Source organism: Cyprinus carpio, chromosome A12 (genome assembly GCF_018340385.1).
Source record: "Cyprinus carpio isolate SPL01 chromosome A12, ASM1834038v1, whole genome shotgun sequence".
Lineage (NCBI taxonomy): Eukaryota > Metazoa > Chordata > Actinopteri > Cypriniformes > Cyprinidae > Cyprinus > Cyprinus carpio.
In genome coordinates this window covers 21767250-21790117 of record NC_056583.1, presented here as the reverse complement: position 1 = coordinate 21790117, position 22868 = coordinate 21767250, and the positions used below count along the sequence as shown (strand labels likewise).

The following is a 22868-nucleotide window of genomic DNA, read 5'->3' as shown; positions in this document are numbered from 1 at the left end:
GAAATCAATAAAAACACCCACACATGCACATGCATCTTACATGCCCACATGCATAATGTCGTTCTTGCACTTATCCGACACACTCATCCGTCCATCCACGCGCAAATGCTAATGAACGCGGACGGGAGGCTGTGTTCGTTGAAGCGCTGGGGATGCCGGATGGGTGGCGTCCTGGGTACCAGAGTGCAATAATGCGACCCACAGGTGAGGCAAACTGCGGGGCGTTCTAAAAGGCAGGGAGTCGGCTCTCACCTTGAAGTCCATTGCCATTTGCACGGTGCAAGAAGGAGGGTGGAGATGCTTTGGGGCCTGGACAACTGGAGCAAAAGGCGCTTTTTTGTTTTCACTGCAGAGATGACATGGCAGGTGAGAATGAGAAAATGCAGGTGTGTACTGCTACAGTTTGAAGAGAGGCTGACCCGAAGAGGCTGCCATGGTAGGCTCGACGGAAACTACTGCAACAAAGCAGACATAGTCAAAGAAGCCCACCCCTCAGAGAGAGAGTCACTTCTTACAGACGAAGAGTCGGAGAGCCGGGCCTCGCCTCTTTTTCAAATCACTATTGCATGGGAATGAAACCCAAATCAGGGAGAAATGGTTGGGGGGGATATGGGGGAAATTTGGGTTGTGGGTCTTTTTTGGTGGGGGACTAAAACAAACGAGCAAATCAACAGGTAAATGAAGTTGGAATGGGATATTGAGATGTCCTGCCTTGGCCCACTTCTGGATAATAGGCGTTTTTATCGACTCTGACTGGGTAATTTTGCCGAAAACATTTGTTTTTAAGAGATTTTGAGTGCTGTTTTGGTGGCCTTCTTATAATTGCAATTGGATTTGCTTTTCACATCGGCAGCTTTTGATTGGTCGAATTTGCTAAATGTCATCGGTTGTTCAGCCTCCAGAGTCACCCCTCCTTTTATCCAGTAGCACACATTCCCAAAGATAACAAAACAAACAACAAACAACCAACAGAACAACAACAGAGGAGTGTCAAAAAGGAAAGGGAAGCACAGGTGGGGGACAGAGAGAGCGGGGGGCTCGTCATTACCTTGATACTTACTGCCGTAGGGAGAGTTTGCTGAGGAGCCGTTCAAGAAGCCCGGTGGACTGGGCACGCCCAGGTTCCGTGCATTCCCGCGTTGCATAGCCGTTCAAGAAATAACTTTTTTTTTTTTTTTTTTTTTTATTGACAGAGTTGTAGTTGGACTGCTGCGGGGTGCTGCTGGGCACGTAACCGCGAGGTGACACACTGCTCGTGTTGCGACTGTAGCCCACTGTGGATGGAAAGACAAAGGTCAAAATCTGCCACAATGTTCGCAATCTATATAATTCTTGAGGTGCCATCACCTGTTTCAAAGGTTTTTCCAATTTGTTGTATTTTTTTTAAGTTTTTTTTTTTTTCCTAAACAATTTGCACAGTAATGCATTCTACTTGTTTCATGAGTATGGCCCAATGTGCTAAATTCACCTCCTTGTATGTAAGGAGAATATTCAGCATTTTCCCTAGTGTGTATTCCGGTGTGATTGTTCCCTGTCCTGACCTGAGTGGTAGGCAACAACGGAACAGGTGTAAACCTATTATCGGTACACTGGCTAAATGCAGTGTGTGAGATAGTGCAGCGTGTTCTGGCAGGTGGCAGCGGAGAGATGGGGACAGGGTCAGGCACCTCCTGGGATCTATGCTATACACAGCCAGGAAAGATACAGTGCAGCCGGCCTGTGCCATGATTCATGCTGCTAGCAGCTCGCTAATGTTCGCTAATCGTTGCAAGCATTTTTCTAGAAACGTATATAACTCATTTTGATATTCGCAGTTGAATAACTAAAGAGGTTAGTAGGTTCTCCTGCCTGGCTGTGCTGGTTAGGCTGTTCTAGAGGGGCATTGGTGGTTATCTTTAGACTGACAAGCCTCCAGTTGGCCAGATTAACCACCTTTTATTCTGGGATTAAGCTTTTTTCTGCAGGGTTCATTGTAATCTACAAGCTAATCTTTTACGCCTTCTTCATGCCACATACCTGTGAGGTCTCTGAGACGTTGACAGCGAGCTGACCGCCGCAAACGAGTTGACTCCAATCATTCCACCGTGAGAGGCCGTGTTGGCGAGGGATGGGATCCTGGTTGTGGTACGTGGGGACACTGTACAAGAGCCTCTGCAATATCTGCGGCCCTCTTCAGGATGATCTCCTACCACACAGAAACAGAGAGAGGAGAGTTATCAGTCATGTTCTCAAAGGAACTTGAGGCCAGGGATCTGAAATCATTATGCCTCATTTATAAAAAACACTTATTGTGTAAATGTATGTAAAAACACATATAAAATGGCATGTAAATAAAAGCAATCAATAATACTTAAAGAATTTTTTTTTTCTTCTTTGTTTTCATGAATGAGTACATTTGGCATACATTTTGCCACTTATATAAATAGTATAGATATACACACATACACACACTATGATAACTATACTGTAAAAACTACTTTTTATATATAAAAATGTATATCTAAATATAAATAGAATTTTTACTATATATATAATATATATATATATATATATATATATATATATGATGTATAATATATATATATATATATACATACACATACATGCACATACACAAACACACACACACACAACCATAAATATGGATTTTTTTGTCTGCAGGTAAACATAAATGACATGACGTTAGCATTTGTTTTGCTGTAGTTGGACTGCAGTGTCTTCACTTCAGTGCTACTCATCTGGGGAAAATAATGTAATGGATCATTTCTTCTGAATATGTATTAGACCCTCTCAAGCATAGCTGGACCGCTCTGTAGAATATATTCCAGAAGTGCACCTTTTTAGGGCCAAGTTCAAGGTTATCCTCCAATTTAAATAAGCCTGTATATGGCTGTGCGCATGTGTTCTGAGTGATTAACTTGTCACTTTGCACCCAAGAGCTGCAGCCAGGAATTAAATTGTTGAAAAGCAGAAGAAGAAGAAAACAAGCTTTCACCCCGGCTACCAATACAAAGGCCCCCACCTAGCTTTGAAACATAACAGGAATGTAGCAAAAGGAGACGATATGCTGACTTAATTACAGCCACCGTGCAAAGGAAGAGGAAAAGGTGCTTCATTAGTATGAGTTGTTGTACCGGGTTGTTGTGTGGCATCCCGTACAGCGCTTCTACAAAGGTCAGCGGCTTCTCTCCTAGCAACACCTCCTGCAATATACAACATAATCAGTCATAAAGACATATAAACACCCTCAGCCAGTACATTGTACATAACAAAAAGCCGTGCATGTGGATCCGGGTAAATTATAAGCTCTTTATCTCTGGTTGGGGAAAAATACACAAGCTGACAAGTGGAAATAAAACGTTTTTAATTATTATATTAACAAATGCATTCTTTTATTTTTAGTCACATGCATTTGACTAGTTAGACTAGTGAAGTGGTTGTGCAACTTAAGCTAAATGAGTCAACATAAGGACTTGCGTTTCAACGATGTGGCCTTGTGGGTATAAAAACAAACAAACACTAGCACCCGAGTTCAAAACAGACGCCAAGTTCGCCTGCTAATGCCACACACTTTAGATCAGAAAGAACAATGAGTCATTTTCCATATCTTAATTAAACTGGCAGAGTCCTCAAAGGACAACATCTCACCCTAATTCATGCCCCAAATTTGCAGAAGAGTTCAATGCCATTCCTCTTTCTTCAGGACAATAAAGGAATTAGCTCAGTTAATCTAGGTCCTCCTAATGACATTAGGAAATTTTTCAATTAAACCTCTTTCTCTGGCTGTTGTAAAGGACTTCATAAACGAACTTCCCTCCAGAGTGGCGTGAGAGGCTGTGCCCTGGGACAAGTGATGCTGGGAACTCTCGCTTATCCCCGCTGCAAGCTGTCCCATGACTATAAACACAACAAGGATTAACCTGCGCTTATTTTCCCTTCAAAAATCACACCTAAGCTTGCCAACGAGGTGTGTGCGGCAGGACCTCCAAAGCGTTTTGCATTGGCTGCCGCTTGTTTTCTTTTCCAAGAGCTACTTTTTGGGAATTGATTATAGTGTTGTTGCATATTTTAGCATGTCTTGAACTTGCTGACATACTTTTTATCGATTTGCAGGCTGCGTTTGAGGGATAACCACATTCATGGCATTGTCCTTGCGAGTGCAAAGGCCCGGAGCGCCTTCATCATGGCTCGATGGCTTATTTCATTCCCATGCACAAGCGCCATTGTTGGATTCATATTTATCAAGATTAAATCCAGGCCTGTGCGTTTTATAGAGACACACTCCAAACCTGAGTCTACCGGATGACTGCTTCTTCAAAGGGCATTTACCTCAGAAAACTGGGGGCTGCGTTCATGTTGCATGCATCTAGTTTGCATACAAATAAGAATTAAATTGTCATTAAGCAGGTAGTGTCAATGAAAGGGCCCAGCTGTCTAGTCCGGCTCTCAGCTTCTCTCTAAGCAAGATTAAGTGTTTTTCTGAGCCGCTAATAACATTAATCATCATCTCAGTATCAGATCACAAGACGTCTTACATGCCTCCCAATTTCACCCGACGATTATCACAATAACTTCGCCAAAACCTCTCCCCGGCTGACACCTAATTGAACTTCTCATCCATTATGGCAGCGAGAGGAGGAAGAAGACGTAAGGATAGTTTAGGGGAAAACGATGTCTATACTCTAAACTAGTAATCTGTCATTTGCCATTGAGGGTGTTTCCTAATGAAACCGGATTTAGCAGCGACACGTTGAAGTGGGAGGTCTATGGCGTGTCGAAACGTGTTGGACCAATCGGCGAAGTAGGCTGTGAATGAGTATGTATGTTTGTTCCAGCATGCCCCTCTTATCCTCCCGGCCTCACGCTGAGAAATATGATTAGCGGTGGAGCGTGTGTTCGGAAAAGCATTTTATGTAAATTTCAGAGCGGCGGGCGTTAAGTGTAATTGGATCCCCTTCTTTCCGCATCGGACACAAGACTTCCAGGTTAGACTGGGAACTATTTAAGCCCGATAACGATCCCAGGGCTGTTCCGTGACAAATGCGAACGCTTATTATTACAAGAGCTCATTGTTCCGCGGTGGACGAGAATCGTTTAAATGGAAAACTTGTTATTATCACTCTTGAATATCGTGAGTGGTATATATCACCACTGTTAAAAGAAGCCAAGTGATGGTGAGGGGCTGGAGGTGCTAATGTCATTAATAAAAGGTAAAGCAATTATTCTCGGTAGTTCTTTGCCTGAGGTGATGAATGAATTGAGAAGTGCGGGACCAATACGTGTAGCTACCTCGCAGAAGCCGAGAGACAGAAAGATGAATTTTAATGCATAGGGTAATTTGTCAACATGAATGCATTTCTAATAATTTTTCTTGGATATAGATTGAACGGGAAGCGGAATATGATTGGTGTGTTTGCGAGCTGAAACAGGACGCAAAGAGGCTAAGGAACTAATGAATGGAGAATACGGGCTGACAGGTTATACTATATGATTCGCAATAAGATTATTTTATGGCACATAAGTGAACGTATAGAGCCTGATCAGATTTTTCATTCCAGTGTTTTTTCTCATCCTTAAATCGAGACAAATGGATGACACTGATTTCAAACAAGGACTTAAAAGAAAGAGGATTGGAAGGTCCCCTTTAGCAATCTTCTGCCTCATCACCATGAGTGACTCACATATGCTTTTATCTCTCTCTTGCCGTCTTCGTATATAAAACGTGTTCATTGGGTGCCCCTCCCCTTGGATCAAGCACTTTTGATTTGATCTAAAATTAGGGAGGTAAGCTTCAATTCCGAGCAAGTTGCTTAGTATGACTATGTTTAGGGATTTCAAAAAGTATTGGTAAAATAAAAAAAAGCAAAATAATTGAGGAAATACTTGTATTTTTAACGTTAAATATTTAGCAGTTGCATGTCACAGAATACACTGCACGCCATATTGGCTTTTCTGTCTGCTACGACTTCCCATCAGACCTTGTGCATTGTAGATCCCTGCCTGAAAAGGAGGAAGGAAAAGGAAAAAAAAAACAATCCAGGAATCGGATATGAGGGGCATATTATCAACTCTACAGCAGTCGAGCGGGCGAGCACGAGTGTGACAGCTTTACCTTATTTGCTAACACACTGTGTACATCCCTCCCCCCTCGAAAACCTATTATTACAGCGGTCTGTCTGCTGCCTGTAACATACTGATGCAGCCTCTCCTCCCAGACGCTCTGCCTCTTATTGAGAATATGTGTAAGGGTCAATTGCTGCTTTGCGTGGAGCTGGCTGTGACCCTCAAAACGCCACGATTAGAGGTGCAGACGGGCTGCGGTTAACTATGATGAATCACTTGGCACTTTCATTTACATGCTGCTGAACTCACATTGGGTCCATTAGAGAGCCAAAATCAAATATTTATGTTGGTTATTGGAACTGCTTGGTGTGATGGCCCTGTGTGAGGGTTTACCGAATTGAAATGAGTGAAATTGCATGCACTGAGAAAATAAATAAAAATGTTATTGTTTTGTTACTGTGCTGTTGTATTCTTCTTCTTTTAAGGTAAATAAAATATGTAATAACAAAAATACAATACCAACAAAATTTAAATAAGTAAATAATAAATACCTTATAGCTTTTGTCCAGCTTCAAAAAAGTGCTCAAGCAGATGGCTTTATTTTAGGTATTAAACTTTTAGCATTTATTGGAAGAGAATTCTGTCCAATATTGGCCTCCACAGAGGACAGAGAGCCAAGGTAATTTGAAACCAATCATGTGGTGGCAGGGCAAAGTCTTATGGGTTCTTAGTGTGGTCCTGTGTGCTGTGTCTGCGGGCACTACGCTGAGACAACGCCATTCCAGAGCTGTTCAGAGGAAGTTAATGATAGCAGCTGCTCCCATGCTGTGCTTTAATAGATATTTGTATGATATCTGTTATTAGGCCTCCGTGGTGGTCAGCTCGTGCCGAGCACCCATGAACAGGGTACAAAATAATCTCTTAACATATTATTAAGAAAAGCCCTCGGCGCCGCACCGCTCTCAGATGGGAAATTAGCACGTTTTCTATTAGCCGGGCACAAGTCATAGATCCTATCAAAGCTAAATGAGCAAAAAAAAAAAAAGAAAAGAGGGACGAATCAAAGAATAGGAAATAGAAAACGTCCGACAGGCATGCTTTGTCTTTCATGTCACACATCAAAACAAACAGACCTGTGATACGGTGTCGACCACATGGGAACTGCAGGCAAACTGCATGGTTGGTGGAATTTAAGTGGGGAAAAAAAATAAATAAATGAAGCTAGAAAGCCCAGAGAGAGGGCTTGCCCATATTAACGTGCGCAAAACTCATTTATTAACCTGCTAAGACAAGGACTTTTAACGGAAAGCTCTGTAAACAAAAGATTAAACTGGATCTAGCTTTGGAAAATGAAAGGAAAAACAAGACCAAAATAATCACATCTGAAAAGGCCTCTGCTTAGATTACAATCGCCACTGCCTACTGGGGGGGGAAAAATACTTAATTGAACCATTTCGACGTGCTGAAAGTTTGCGCGAATCCAGCGGAATCCAAACACGCCGGATTGCATAGTGATGACTTGCCAAAAGCGACTGCATGCACTTGCTCATCTAGCCAGTGAATTGTTTCCCATTTTGACATTTCTGTGACAAATAGCTCTTTCACAAACACACACACATAAACACAGAATCACTAACCTTGGGCAACCTCTCCGGATCACCTGGATGTCTGGGAATGACCTTCTGCAGTCTCTGGAAGCCGTTAGTCAATAGTTGGTTCATTCAAAGCTAAACCGCACAAAAACAAGCAAACGCCATCAGTTAGCATCCTGCGCAGGCAAAACAAATGAACAGATTTGTGTTTTCATCATAAATGTTATTACATTTGCTCTTGAGAATGTATGCACCCATCATGCATTTTATTCCAGATAGGCCTGAGCATTTGAATAAAAGGTAATAATGTGGTGTGCAATACTCTGTCAGAGCCACATCTATCACCTCTCCTATTTGGAAGAACGAGGCCTATAATTGATCAGATAAATTTGAAGGAGTTAGTGGATACATTATGAATGAAATAGGCACGCTCATACAGACTCACACACACACTCGATTGCGACTGTCAGCCCTGTGAAGTCTGCATCAGTCCTGCTTCCTGAAGCACCCGCTGGATTTATGGGCAACGGGCGATAATGACATATGTCTGGCTATTGCACCCTCTCAGATTTATCCCTCTTTCTCTGCCATCGTGCGCTAAAGCTAAGCAGGCAGGGAGGAACACTTCATCTTATGGAGCTTTTAATAAATCTGTGAATGGGTGACTACAAACTGATGTAGGGGCGCTATCATTTCACAGCTGTGCCGGGGCTGGCCTCATGAAATTTCTGGCCACAAATAGTAATTAATCTTTTCCTTCACACACACACACGGTGCACACACACACATGTTCCCTCCCTCTCAAATTGGAATTTTGAGTAGAAGTGCCCCGGTTATAAATCAGACAGAGCTGCTCCGTATACAAGGGCATGAATCATAATTCAACTTCCTGCTACCGCATGCATTGTGTTTAACAAGCTTTAGAAAGAGCACATGGAGGTCGATTATGGTCACACTACACTTTAAGCATGGGAAGTTATTTTCAACAAATATGAAATATGTTGCACTCTAGGAGTTTTTTTTTTTTTTTTTGCATAAAATGTGAATAGTATTTGCCCATGCCAAAAAAAGTCAAACAATGTTAAGATTATTTAGGTGCTTGATTAAGGTGTTGCGATGTGTTTGCTGTTTTTTAAAGTTGACATGAAAAAAAAAAAAAAAAAGGCACAGCGATCACTTATAAGCTTATAAGCACAACTTTAAATAATAACATATGACTTACAGTATCTTTTTCCATAAACACAAACGTGAGTGTAAAAGTGTGAAATTTCTGTCACTAAAATCTACAAACAGAAATGCACAAATGATAATTACTGATTTCAAACAAGTTTCCTAAACACTAATCTGCCAAAGGCCAGACATACAGGGAGCACGCCCACAAATGCATACCCACTTGTTTGAGTGGATACATACAAATGAACATTAAAAAATGATAAACAGAAGAAAGAAAATATCACAAGAGGAAATGAAGCAAGCAGAACATCAGCATTAAAAATATTATCAGACAAGAATGTAGACGTTGTTGTCAGTGATGAGGCTGTATGAATCAATGTGCTTTTTCTTTTGAAGATCAAAATCTGTTCTGTTCCCCGTATTCAGCAGCGGTATGCCTCTGAACTCTGCTCTGATGGAAACCGGGGAGGAACCACTGAGAAACAAAACTAAAGCACCGGAATGAGAGATGACAGCCTGAGAGGAGAAGATGAGCATATTGAACCAGGAATTTCCTGGAAATAATGTGTGTGACTTTATGATGAAAGGGCTACAATTACATCTAGAAGATGTGTTGAGAGAGGCGCAATCCAATCCGTCTGGATCTGATCAAATATCAAGACGGCGCTTAGTTTTGGCGCACAAGATGCTGTGTCATCATGGACAGCCAGTGATGATGCTATTTTGACTGCATCTTGCATGGCTGAAGACAAAGTAGCGTGCAGGAATCCGAAGTAAGATGTCGGCTTGTTAATAAAGCATTGATCGGGCGTATTGATTTTACATGACATGGCTTTCACAAGGATGTAGCTCTCTCATGCACACCTTCACCTCCCCCTTTCCTTCTCCTCTTGCCTGTCGTTCCTAGACGGACACCCTCCACCTCTCCAAGATTTAAATTGTTTGTATTACAGCACTTCATTATGCCTGATTTTGCCCATATGAGGGAATCCATCATTTTAGCCCCGTTTTTTATGTCTGGCGCCTGGAACTACACAAATGGATCATGCACTTTGACACAAGCCCTTCAGGATGTGTATTTGCCCTGGGACACATAATAAAAGTAGCCAGTGACATTAAATATGGCCCAAAAGCAGTCAGATTTACAGCCGTTCTGATGGCACTTTCACACAACGCAGCCCCGAGCAGCAACATGTTGTTCTGCGCTCTGACATTGAGGCTTTGCTGATGAAGGAATGTGTGCGGTTTGATAAATGTATCAGAACAGTGGGTGCTAAACGCTCTTCAGTTATTGATCTGATGCTAATGCAGTAAAAGAGGTCAGTGAGACCTTCATTAGTGCAAGACAGTCCCTCACCTCTGAGATCCTCCACCTCAAACCACGCCAGGAATTATTAACTACAGTGGGTGAAAAAACACACTGGATTTACTATGGTAACCAAATTCTGTGTAAACGCCCTAGCATAACTGCACCAGCATTGATTTAGCCAGATAATGTGTCATAAAACAAAAAGAATAAACGAAAATACTGAGCATTGTAAAGCACATATCAGGGCTCACATCTGTAAGGGCCCGTTATGAATTATGGAGTGTAGTTATAAAAGGAGAATTGTGTTGCTAACGGAGTCTAGACATGCTGTTCGGGCACTCGCCTTCGCAGAAACGAGTGGATGTGAATGAACAGAAAGGTTGCGTTTGATGGATGACAAATCTAAAGCTCTTGGGCTCGGTCATCCTGTTAGTTGTTTTTGTTTCACCCTCCATTTGTAAAAAGATGAATGTTAAGCCTCATCTGCCCGTTGACTTAACGGTTTGAAAACAAGCCTCTGATTTGCATCAGCGAGAGTCCTGGTGTGTAGTCTACATGCGCCTTCTCGTGCGTGTGTGTGTGTCTGTCTATATATTTCAGCTTTGAAGTGTTTCTACCTTGTTTTCTTGACAGGACTGTAAATATTGTCATTCTTCAAAGCTGACACACTATAGTGCTGTCAGATCTAAACTGTGACATAACGGTTTTTTTATTTATAGCATAAAGAGCGGGCCGCATAGTAATACATCCCTGGGACAGTAGACACATGAGCAATCCACTCACATAAATCCACGCTTCGGGACTCGCCCAAAGACGAATTACGAAAACTGACTTGAGTTCCACTATGCAATAAAACTGTTCCATCCACAATCGTGGTCATTTTCTGCCAAATCTGGTTAGAATCTGGTAAAATCTGGAACTCAATTCAGCTCTTTTAAGTATAGATTAGCCAAAATTTTAATAAAAGGTATGTTTAATAGCCCTTTCCTGTCTCCCTTGGCCTACTTTAAGAAAAACTGCAGGAAAATGGAAAGAATAAACCAACATACCGCCAAACAGCTTCTTAGGCTGATAAACCTGGTTCTCTGGTGTTGATTCTGGGTACTGAAGTGCGCTTCCACTAAGGTACATAAAAATGGGTGTGTGTGTGGGCGTGTGTATATATATATCTATGAGTATATATTATATTATATCTTACATACACACACTTTGGAACTATTACCAGATGTTGTTCATTCTGGTAAAGCAATCGGGACAAATTCAGCAGATATTTAAAAATTGCCATTACTTGAACACCCTTAAAATGCTAATCTAAACACTTGCTGCAGATCAAATTCTGTTCATATTCTTTTCATTTAGTTAAAAAAAAAAAAATCTGTGTCGTGCATTTCAGTACGTCCATAACATCCCGTTGATGATGATACGTCTGTACTCTTTGGCTCTGATAATGAATGGGCTTTATGGCTGGTTGCTCGTCTATGCGACTTCTGTCTCATTATCCCTTAACTGCTGCGAGGCGTAGCTCCGCCCCACCGGTCCACGATCAAGAACCCCGTTTCCACTTTTTTTTTTCTTCTTCTACACACAAATCCAGAAAGGGGAAACGCAAGAGATTTTAAAACGGAGTGAGATCTGGAATAGTTCTGCCCCCTATCTGGATTGGCATGGACCTGTTGTCAACACGCGCTGCGAAACAAAAACAGAAAGGAAATGTCTTTTAACACGGATTGGCCCAGTGTTCCACAGTGGAAAACAGAAACATGCATGAAACAGAAAAGGAAAAAAAAAATGAAAGAGGGAAAACATCACAGGCCCCAAAGAGTTTGTTTGAGTTTATGCCGCATCATAAAAAACAGAAACAACATTCATTGGTGTTCCAAGCACAGGCGGCTGGATTTGTCCTCTAAAGGAGGTTCATTTTCATTTCAATAATGATCATCTGTCCTGAAAAACTGCCAGACAAAGAGATGCAGTAATAATTTCAGTTACTTTTCTTAGTTGGAAAAAGACCACCGTTCATAAGCAGAATTTCTTTGTGAACAGACCTGAAAATAAACTGAGAGAAGACGACTAAGGCATTTTTTGCCTCTTAACAAGAGAGATAGATAGACACGCTAGCAACTGCCATTAACACCCCACAGAGTTTATATTTTTAATTCATGATATTTAAATTAAAATAAAATAAATATTATATTATATATATATATAATATCTATATATAACTGAGTGCTTTGAAGGTCAAGTCTGATTTGAACAAGGGAAAAAAAGCAAACGAGTGAGGAAGGAGGGGAAAAAAAAGTTGGTTTTTCGGAGAACAGAGTGAGCCGGAGCTCTTCAACATGGTGTCTAACTTCTTCTATTTTTTGCCAGCTGTCTCTCGAGGAAGCTATTTCATCTCCAAGACAATCAGCTACTCCGGAAATTAAAATTTCAAAGATCTGCGAGCAGTGAAAAAAAAAAAAAAGAGAGCGTGTGGGCGGAAAAAAATCATGGATGCAGACAGGCTCCTAGAAATGTTTCCCTATAAGTACACGCGATCGTTTTGCAACTCAGATAATTATGACCTTTGAAGCTGAGACAGCAGGATGATGAAATAAATAGAGATGAGCGTGCCGCTCGAGCCACGATTAAGTGTCCGACAAGGAATAGAAGCCCCCTCTCACAAATTAGGCCGTTCACTATTTATTTCCCTGACGAGAAATTAACATTTGAAGTCTATGTCTGTAACAAGGAAATGTTAAAAAAGACCCCCATTAAGTCCTTCCCTTCTCTTTTTCCCCCTCCGTTTGTACAGCATTCCCCTGCCATGTGACTCACCTCCACGGATCTACATCTTCAAACGCGCCCATTTTTTAACGGCTTGCGCCCGATGTAAAATCGTACTGGTTCCAACCTTCAGCTGATAGAAGACAGCAAATTAATATTGTAAAATGAAGATAAATACATGGATGATCGGGGCAGGGCGGGATCGATGGGTGCTAAATTATTGCTGCATTTTTTCCTCATTCGAGATGAGTTGTGTTTTAATTTGCCGGTCAATACTTTTGTGGCTTCTCTCATTAATCTTATAAATAAATCTGGCGATGAATGTGGTGCCCAGGTTCAGAGGGCTGCAAACGGGAAGATGTTTGGGGAACGATGGGGAGGTAAGGTAGAGAGAGCGCCCCCATCCATCAGAAACCCGAGTGCTGGCCACTGGAGCATGACGAATTTCTCTTGACTTAGTGAGGACCAAACCTATTTAAGTAAGCTGCCAGAGGTTATAAAAAAAAAAAAAAAAAAAATAATTATTGACCGAGCCAAAATAGCAACCAGCGTGGGCCAATTATACCCAAATCACCCCAGTACAACTCTCTTTAAGGAGAGAGGGTTCATTCGACCTCCCTTCCAGCACATGACAGGGGTTGACTTGAATCTTTTTTGGACCACTGCTTATATAGAGTTGTAGCTTGTCACAATATTGCGTTAAAATATCACCACAATCCCCAATGGTGTGTGGCATTGCTCACAATAATGGCACGCTCCTCTCTGAAGTAAAAGGAATCTATTTCTCAAAGAAAGGTCTGCAGAAAGAAAAATCTCATCTGCTGAGAAGGACTCAGTTCTTTGGTTCTAGTTATTAGTGAGCATCATTCCCCAGTATACTGTACATTAGAACAAGAGCGCGATAGTGAGGGTCCATCGCTTTTTTGCCCTTCCATTCATTTTCTCCACAGGAGACTATTTCATTAAAGCGTGTAGATGCAAAACAGTATTAGAAATTAAATAAAATACAATATATATATATAGAACATTTAACAATACGCCGAAATAGAACATGATAATTTTGACTGTATTTGTAAAACATTTAGTTCTAATTTAATTTAATTATCTTTAATTTAACCTTTATTTTCATTTAATTTAATTTAATCTCTTAATTTAATCGTTAATGTCTTCTTAATTGCTGATCAAATTTGGGAATCTTTTCCTTCGTTTTTGTTCTTTCCCGGATCTTTGATTCAGATAGTCGAATCTTTTCTTATTTTGAATGCATAAGCTTTGACGGTGAACGGAAATTGAATCGGAGATTGTGAAATTCACATTATTTTATTAGTATTTAACATGAGTAACAATAAAAATATTTTTGCCCTTTTCTAACATATTTAATTGCATCTGTACATTTTTATCTTTAAGGGCTTCTAAAACTCTTTCAAAATAAGGCTCTTGTCAAGTCAATATTCAAATTGATCTGACAAAACGTTTGCTTTCTAATTACAAACAACAGTTATGATCAAATTCTTGATTTTTCAAATTCTTCTTCTGTCCAAATCCAGTAAATTAGATGACAGAATTCTCAAGTTTAATTGCTGAATAGTGCACAATCCTGCTACTTAATCAAACAATTTCTCTATGGTGAAAAAGAATGGATCTTCTATATTAAGCTGTAGGAGTGCAGCTTATTGTACTTAATGTATGTGACATGATGGAGATGGAGAGAGGAAACAATCCTGGACTGCGTTCAAAACATCTGGTTTACTTTCCTTCCCCTACTACTGCTTACTTCTGGTACGGAGATTCTGTGGTGTTTGCTTATGTCTGTGTGTGTGTGTCGTCTGCAGGTCCGATCAGATACAGCTCGTGGCTTAGCTAGCCCAAAGGCAGTGGGTGGGGAACGAGGGTCTGATGGACAGATAGCCCAGTGCAAACGGCTGGCTGATATTCGCTGATATGCCGTTTTATGTGCCACCGTTTTAGATGTTTGTTTACCAGGTGCTTCCTGTTGTCCACAGTCCCCTCCCCATCTGCTTACAAGACCCCACTACTGAAGATTGTACTCTCCGAGCGGGTAATGACTCTTCTCTAGAAGCGGCGAGTCGTTTGAAGTACGATTGCGCAACTACAGAAGGGAGGTGAAAGGTAAAAAATTCACTCTTTACAAATTTAAACACTTGCGTCAGAGGTTAATTGCCTCTAAATGTCAGTAATTAGTCTAATGAAGACCTGCGTTTGGTTCCATGCTGGTGTGCATGTGTGCCAGGATCTAGATGGGCATCTTTAACGCGGCAGTGGCCGAGTGAGGTGAAGGGGCGAGGATGACCCCTTTGTCCTTTTGTGCTATGATAAATGGCCGTCTCCTCCTCTGTGCGTTTTGTCAGTTTCGGCGCAGTTGAGTCAATACCTTCACCTTGACAAAGAAACTTTGTGATTTTCAGGATATCAGGGGCCAATCAACAGGCCGGGAGCTCGGGGCCCTTGGAGAGGAGCCGAGAGCATGCTGTGGTCAAGTCTTGGGGAGCTGAATAGCGCGGACATTGTCAACAGCATGATAGACAAATGAGTCTTGTTAAAGCGGCTAAAAAAAGTGCGGAGGGGTCTTGAGATAGAGAGAAAAAAGTGAGAAATAAAAAGCAAAAAAACGCTTTGACTCGTACTAATAACAGAAAGAGTCTAGAGCGGTCACGCGGGTTAAAAGACGGAGCACCCTGTCACGCCGCAGGTTTGGAAATTAGCAAAAATGTTTCCCGAGCCCTGATAAATGTTGACAGGGCTCCCTCGCAAATCATTTTTTAACATTTTGATGCATGTCTACAAATCCATCGGAGGAAAGGAAAGTTTACTGGGCCCTCGAATGTGCCGTGACAAATGAAGGCTGGTAAGTGCACGATTTCTGTATGAAGTATAGTTCATTTTTGCCAATTCTGGTAAATGGGTGTCACTGATTAGGACAAATAAGTCTGGAAGGGTGATAGCTCCTGCCGTACGTCTCTATTCCTCTCTCTCTTTCTCTCCCCAGCCTCCAGTGGAGCGTTAAGGCCGTGGGTCACCAGTGACCATGCCTAAATAGAAAGCAATAGCTTTTTGATGCAATTAGAGTCCGACGTTGAGCTTTATTTATGGATGGTGTCATTGTTCGGATCGTTTGTAAAAAGCGCTCAGGAGGACTGCCTCCGTTAAAAGTGTCTATTAGAGCCGGAGCGCTCAAATACATATATATCTTAATTTATATCTCTCACTTTCCCCTTGTTAGGAGCCAAAGGAGATCATTGCTGCTTCCAAATATGGGTCATAGAGACGGACAGAAAGTATTTCCAAGTATTCCACTCTGTCATTCCAATTTTATTGATAAGGATGTACCAGCTTATTTTTAAGGTACTTTTGAGACCAAAAAGGTTCAATGACAAAGAAAAAGAAAAGGCAATTCTGACACCAGTTTAAGGTAAATTTCAAATTCAATTTGTATTGTCTATTAAAAAGATATAAAAAGTTATATATATTCCTGTTTCAATAGAAAATACATCAAGAAAATTCTGCACTCATCAAGCCATTTCATGAGGAATTTAAAGTGAACATCTGGATAGGGTTTTTAAAATAGCCAGATCAGCTAAAGAGAGCATTTGCGAGTTGAGAGCTATTGGCAAAGGGACAAACACAGCCATCCTGCTTTGATCCCCCCCAACACTCCCCTTCTGACAAGCTGTTCCATGCCAGACCTATACAGGTATCAGATGGTGCAGCGGTGGCCTTGTGTTAACAGAAGACACGATCGTACAAACATGCAAGGTTAAAGCTAAAAAAATAACAACACACAGATCTTTGAAGGATACAAAGGGATGCGGACTCAATAAACCACTGCAGTGTTTCCTTTTAAATGAAGACACTAACAGCCTGGAGCTGTAAATAGGCCTAACACACACACACAGACACATGAGGTAGAGCTGAGTGTTAATGGACGGCCACTGAATAACACATTGTTTTAGGCCCAGTTCTAGCAGCACATAAACTACCGAGACCCTCTGTTTGCGTAACCTTACAGGATGCCGACAGCCCATCACAGGCCCTCTTTAATGTCCCCAGGTCTTGGTGGATCTCTGTGGCGTGTTTAATTTCACTGCTGTTTAGCTGTGTCAGAGCGAGAGGTGTTGGAGAGTACCGGAGGACATTAGGAGCCGCTTTCAGAGTCTGAGCAGAGTAATTTGTTTAAAGAGCATTGACCTCTGAGACAGGCGGCTTTTGTTGGCCGTGATGGAGGAGAATTATCGACTCTTAAAGTAGCACAGCACTCTGACAGGAGATTGCCGCCACATCTGAGCGATCACTAAGGACCTTTTACAACACCTTCAGCACTGACACTATTGCAGGGCGATGAAGCTTTCTGGGGGAATCTCACAAAAAGCCATCATGCCATACTGTATATTCCTATGGCATATATATATATATATATATATATATATATATATATATATATGTGAATGTATGTATATACAATATGGCATGATGAAAAATCATTGGATTATTATTATATTTATAAAGATTTAAATAAAGCATTGTCATAAAACAAATTTTACTAAAATATTTAATTGTTGTAAAAATTATATCATAACGAAAAAAAAAATAAAAAATCCTTATAAAAATGGGGAATATGCATAGGTGTGATATGCAAATATTTCGTGAAATTCACCCCACTCACTGCATCATTATTTTAAAGTTACTATTGATATTATATAATATACATTTAAAAAAGCAATTTCAGGCACAGTAAATGGTGAAATCACAGCATACATCACTCAACAACAGATGGTTGCTCTAAGCTAGTAATGATAAACCCCATATCTGAATGTACTACGCCCCTGCAGCAAAAGGGGCCACAGCACTGTATTTAATTGGCCGTGAAGATGAGAGCAAGGGTGTGTCTGACTCAGAAACAAGAGGGTGGTCAGCATGAATTCTGTAACGCCCAAGAAAAACTCTCTTTGTACCTTTTTTTTTCTTAATAACTTTATAAAATATCCAGCCTTTACACAATTTAGCAAACACACACACACACAGAGAGAGAGAGAGAGAGATCTATAACTAGTGAATGCTTTTAGCATTTCCAGGTCAAAGCATCTGTTTATGAACTAATTACAGGCATAAACTTGAGCAATTTGTTTCACTCGATAGCACTTACAAGTGTTACAAGAGTTCAAGAATTGAAAATAGGAGAAGAGAAGAGGAAAAAACTGAAATATAGAATGAACTAAAAGAAAATAATCATAATTATAACAACTGTTTTTGATATTGTTGCATGTTTAAGAACAGTCATTAATAAATATGTTTTGAAGGGGAATTTAATTGACTTGAAATGTCAACCAGTTTAATAAAGCCTTATAACACAGCATGAACTGAATCCAGTCTAGTGTGTGTGTGTGTGTGTGTGTTCTGATTTGCCTGTCATTTGTGACCTCAGAGAGGGAGGTGAGGCATTATGGGGATTGGAGTTCAAAAGATGAGAGGGACGGGGTGTGTAGTCTGTGACTTCCCTTTTTTAATTTGAGGGGATAATTAAGTAAGTCCTCAAAATCTCCGCCAGTAATTATATCTCCTCAACTGATGAGCAGGAACAAGGATCAGTGAGGGGAAACAAAAAACAAAAAACATCTCATGAAGACAGGGGAAGGTGGGGGTGACAGACGCTGGATTGTCTTCTATAATAGCCTCCGGTAAATTTTGAGTATAGGATATATTTTTATAGTGTATAAGTTTATATATACTGTATAGATAAACTATATTTACAGTACTAAATGCATAAATTGTTAACATAAAGCAGCTGTTTTGTTTTTGGACACAGCCCAAGTTTTACTATGTTCAGAAACTATGGTTACCACTGTCAGATTTTTGTTAGGGTTGATGACGTCAAAACATTATAATGTGTGCTGAATTTGACACAGACTCCCTATTTTGTGCTTATTAGCATTAGCACATGTTTGGTCCCTGAGTCTCTGTGGCTTTAACGATGGCAGACATTAATGTCTCAGCAGGTCTGGTATTAGCTGGCCCCGTGTTCTCGGGTTTCATTATTGCAGGGGCTCGTTGGCCTCTGCCCTGCCCCTGCTGAGAGGGTTAAATGTGGGAGGGAGAATCGGCCCACAGCCCCTGTGGGCCTGAGATGGGGAACAGCTGCCTGGGGGGACCGGGGCCCCTTCCTCACCTCCCTCTCTCTCTCTGTAATTTTCCCTCTCTCTCTCGGCCTTGACATTCCTGAGTGTGAGAGTAATTCCTGATGATTATCTCATTGTCCTACTCAATTTGGGATCAGACACACTGCTTCCAGGTCAAACACGGTGTGACCGTGTAACCTCCAGTATCAGCTGTACCGAGGGAGAGATTACGCTCATCTACGTCCACATAAAAACACAAGCGGGCCCAAAATCCACACATAGCACAACCTTGTGAGCTGGTCACACATAGGTATGCACACATAAGTAACCTGGGTGACAAAAAACACTAGTGTTTTTGTGCAAAGTAGAGGACATGGTGCAGGAGAAAGGGCTTGGAGATGTGTTGTCAGGGTTTGAGATTAACTAGAGTTGGCAGCTGTCCCCAACTCCATTGCCTTGCCTTAGATGGAGGAGATATTGGGTTACAGAGGCATGCATCCCACACCGGATGGGGTTCAGCACTTAACGATGGAGCCAAAGATGTAAGAAAACCAACTGAAAAACTCACCTGTATACACAAATCGCCCTGGTGCACCTTTGCAGAACTGCTTGGACTTGTAGGACAAGGTGACCTCTACGACACCCGGGATGTGTCTCGGAGGGGTCTGCACTCGGATGGCATGGGGGGTAATGAGCTACGAGAGACAATGGGTAAAGTTGGTTAGGAGCATGCAAACTGCACCAATTGCTGCACTGATTTGAACAACTGGCATCCAATTAAAACATTTAACCAATGAGCACACGGGCTTCTCTAATTGTAATAAACCCTTTAAAACACATCAAAATATGTTTCTTGTTGTTTTAGGGGTTTTGCTTACACAGAGCTCAGAAATAGGGCATTACCAGACAGTGGGCAAGCTAGGTTAGGACCCTGCCCATTGTTGCACAAAATTTGAACGCCTGAGTGGTACATTAACCTGTCGAGAAGAAGCCATTCAAAACTGAACTGCAAAGTTTCTTAATTTTTCTTTTCCTCGCTTTAGAGTTAACGTCAGAAAACAGACCTTGGGTTACACTGAGCCAAGAAAAGGCCAAGGGGCATGAGTTCTGCTAAAATCACCTCCATATGTCTTTCCTTCACTGTTTTCCTTGCTTTCCCTGGCTTGTTTTCCCCCTCTGAGATATTTCACCCCTAATTGTTCAATTGTTTTGAAAGACCTCATGGTTCGGCAAGGAACGCGGCGGAGGCCTCTGTGGACTTATTGTGGGGCTGTTTAGCATGCAGTTTGTTTATCTAACTCCTTATCTGCTCTTGTGATTAAACTAGGAAAAGAAAAATAATAAAATAAAATTGAATAAACAAATGCTGATTGGCTCGTTGAGGCTCCAACCGGCAAATATATGCCAGACAGTTTTATCAACTCATAAAGGAACATACTAACCTGAAGTCTTTATTAGCTCCGAACTAATTACAATGCAGCTTCGGCATCCCTTTAGTTCACTCTTATTTATATGTTTATGTGGCGTGAAATGAACAAAAAATAAATGTAAAGAGACAATAAATGGATGCCAGCGTAATTGCATTAAACCGGTAGAAGCAGGGCTTCATAAACTGTGTATAATCACAGTTTTCACGTAATCACTTTTTATAGAATCTAATGAAGTTCATTAGAAGGCTGTTACAGAAACAAATGGCTGGGCAAATATCTCATGCACAATAAAATGGTTTTATGTAAAAGTCTTACCTCACTCCATACTAGCATGGTGCCAAACACGACCTGTAGTCCATCAAAGAAGTTATCGCCAATGATGATGACCGTGGCTCCTCCAGTGGTCCAGCCTTCACTGGGGCTAATGGCCTTTATGCACGGGGTAGCTGCTTATAACAGAACGAAAAGCACAACTCTCAGGATCCCTCTTTTGTACGGACATGCACTAGCCACATGCAGATCATTCTCTTGCTGAGGATAATCAAACCCTAAAGTAAACAAAGCATGAATGATTTGGGCCACGTAAAGACAAAAGGCCTGATTTGTACATCAACCCTTCCATGTAGAAATCAGCCATTAAACGGTTCGCTAACAAAATGAGAGGGAAAAGAAAACATAGACTGATGCGCCTACCGCCCATCTAGCAGATAAACTGCCGTACGGATACGTTAGACCAAATACGGCCATTACTGATGATTAAGCACTGTGCACGCTAGGACCGTCGATTTATCTGTCTGGCTTTCACAGATCTGAGATCAGTCAATCAAAAGGTTGTGGAGCAAAGCACGGTCAGAGAGTGCAAAAAAGTAGGGTTTCGATTTTTCATGCACCCGCTAATTGGGTCGAGCCTTTTCATCCACAAACTTCGCCTTTGGTTTAAAAACTTCCAACCCTTTATCTCCCTGGGTCTCTTATCTTTTGGTAATGAGTACTTTGTGGGGTCTTTAAAATCACATTTTAGAGAAGATGAGATGGGATTTGCAGGTTTACGATTGAAATAGTCAAGCTATCATGCTACTGCTGACGTACATGTGTTCTTAAATGAGAAAATGAGGTCGTGGCCTTGACCCCGCCTTTGTCGTGAAGTTAGCCAATGGCTTATTAGCATACATTATTGTACTGCCCCCTCCACCCCTGCAGAGTTGAGAGGTGCTATCACAGTTGTAAGCGGTCGGAGGCCCAGGGCGACTCGACCCCCCGTTAACATCTTAGTGCTGCCTGCTTTGATCAGCTTTTCCACTTCACTCTGTTGACTCTGTTCCGCCACCCCCTCCAAAGCACCTTTTAAATACAAACTCCTGTGCAAAGAGAGTGCGGATACAACAACACTCCTCTAATACTGTCCAACAATTCAACCGCAACAATAGCCCTTCACCTTGAGCTGTTTTCATTTTATTTTACAGCTTTCCCTGCCCACTCCCTTCATTTCTTTTCCCGAGAAAAAACCCGAGAAAAAAACAATGGCATTGTGCTTTTAGATTTTAAAGTCTCAGGGAGGTTATTAATAATGCACAGAAGATGGCTGGCCTCTTTGGTATCGGTTTAGAATCTCTCCACTCCATTAAAAGTGTCTGACATCATTTTCATCAGCCCACAGACTCTGACATCATTTTATCACCTAAAATATTCATTACTCCACTTATGCCAATACTAATGCTGCTCTCACAGTTTATATATATATATATATATATATATATATATATATATATATATATATATATATATATATATATAATTAAAAACCTATGTATTATGTATTAGAAATGTTCACAATTTATATAAATAAAAATATATTTAAAATTATATTAGTTATTTATATAATAGTTTTATAAATACAAGTGTATATTATAAATTCTTATAAATTTCATTTGATATTTTCATTTAAATAATTTGTTGATTAATATATTTAAGGAATAATTTAGAATGGGATGTTCTATTATCGAGAAATATTAAAATCACATCATAAATCATAAAATATGACTGTATAAAAATTCTTAAATTAAACATTTTTTAAAAAAGGAGACCCCAAGGTCTATATGATAGTCTAGTCCCTATATATGCCTTGGGTTCCAAAACTATGAGACTTGTTTGTCTGTTTAATGCTTCACAAGGTGAATAATAGAAGTCTTATCGCTGGTCTGGGACATATTAGATGCCCAAATTTAATACTTAAGATTAGGGGTTGTTCATTTACTTCTTAAGCTCCACTAATAACACAATAAATTATATGTTTATGACCGTTACATGAGGTAAACCTGCAGGGTTAAGCCTTTATGTGTGCAGGTCTTTCTCTTTCCTGCCTCTCTGCTGTTCTGGCGGCCCTAGTTAATCAACATTAGGTATT

General features: G+C 40.8%; 1 pseudogene; it reads right to left on the bottom strand.

Moving 5' to 3' along the window:
• Window positions 1–343: 343 nt before the first annotated feature.
• The window catches only part of LOC122133911, an 88279-nt pseudogene continuing 65754 nt past the window's right edge, over window positions 344–22868 (bottom strand).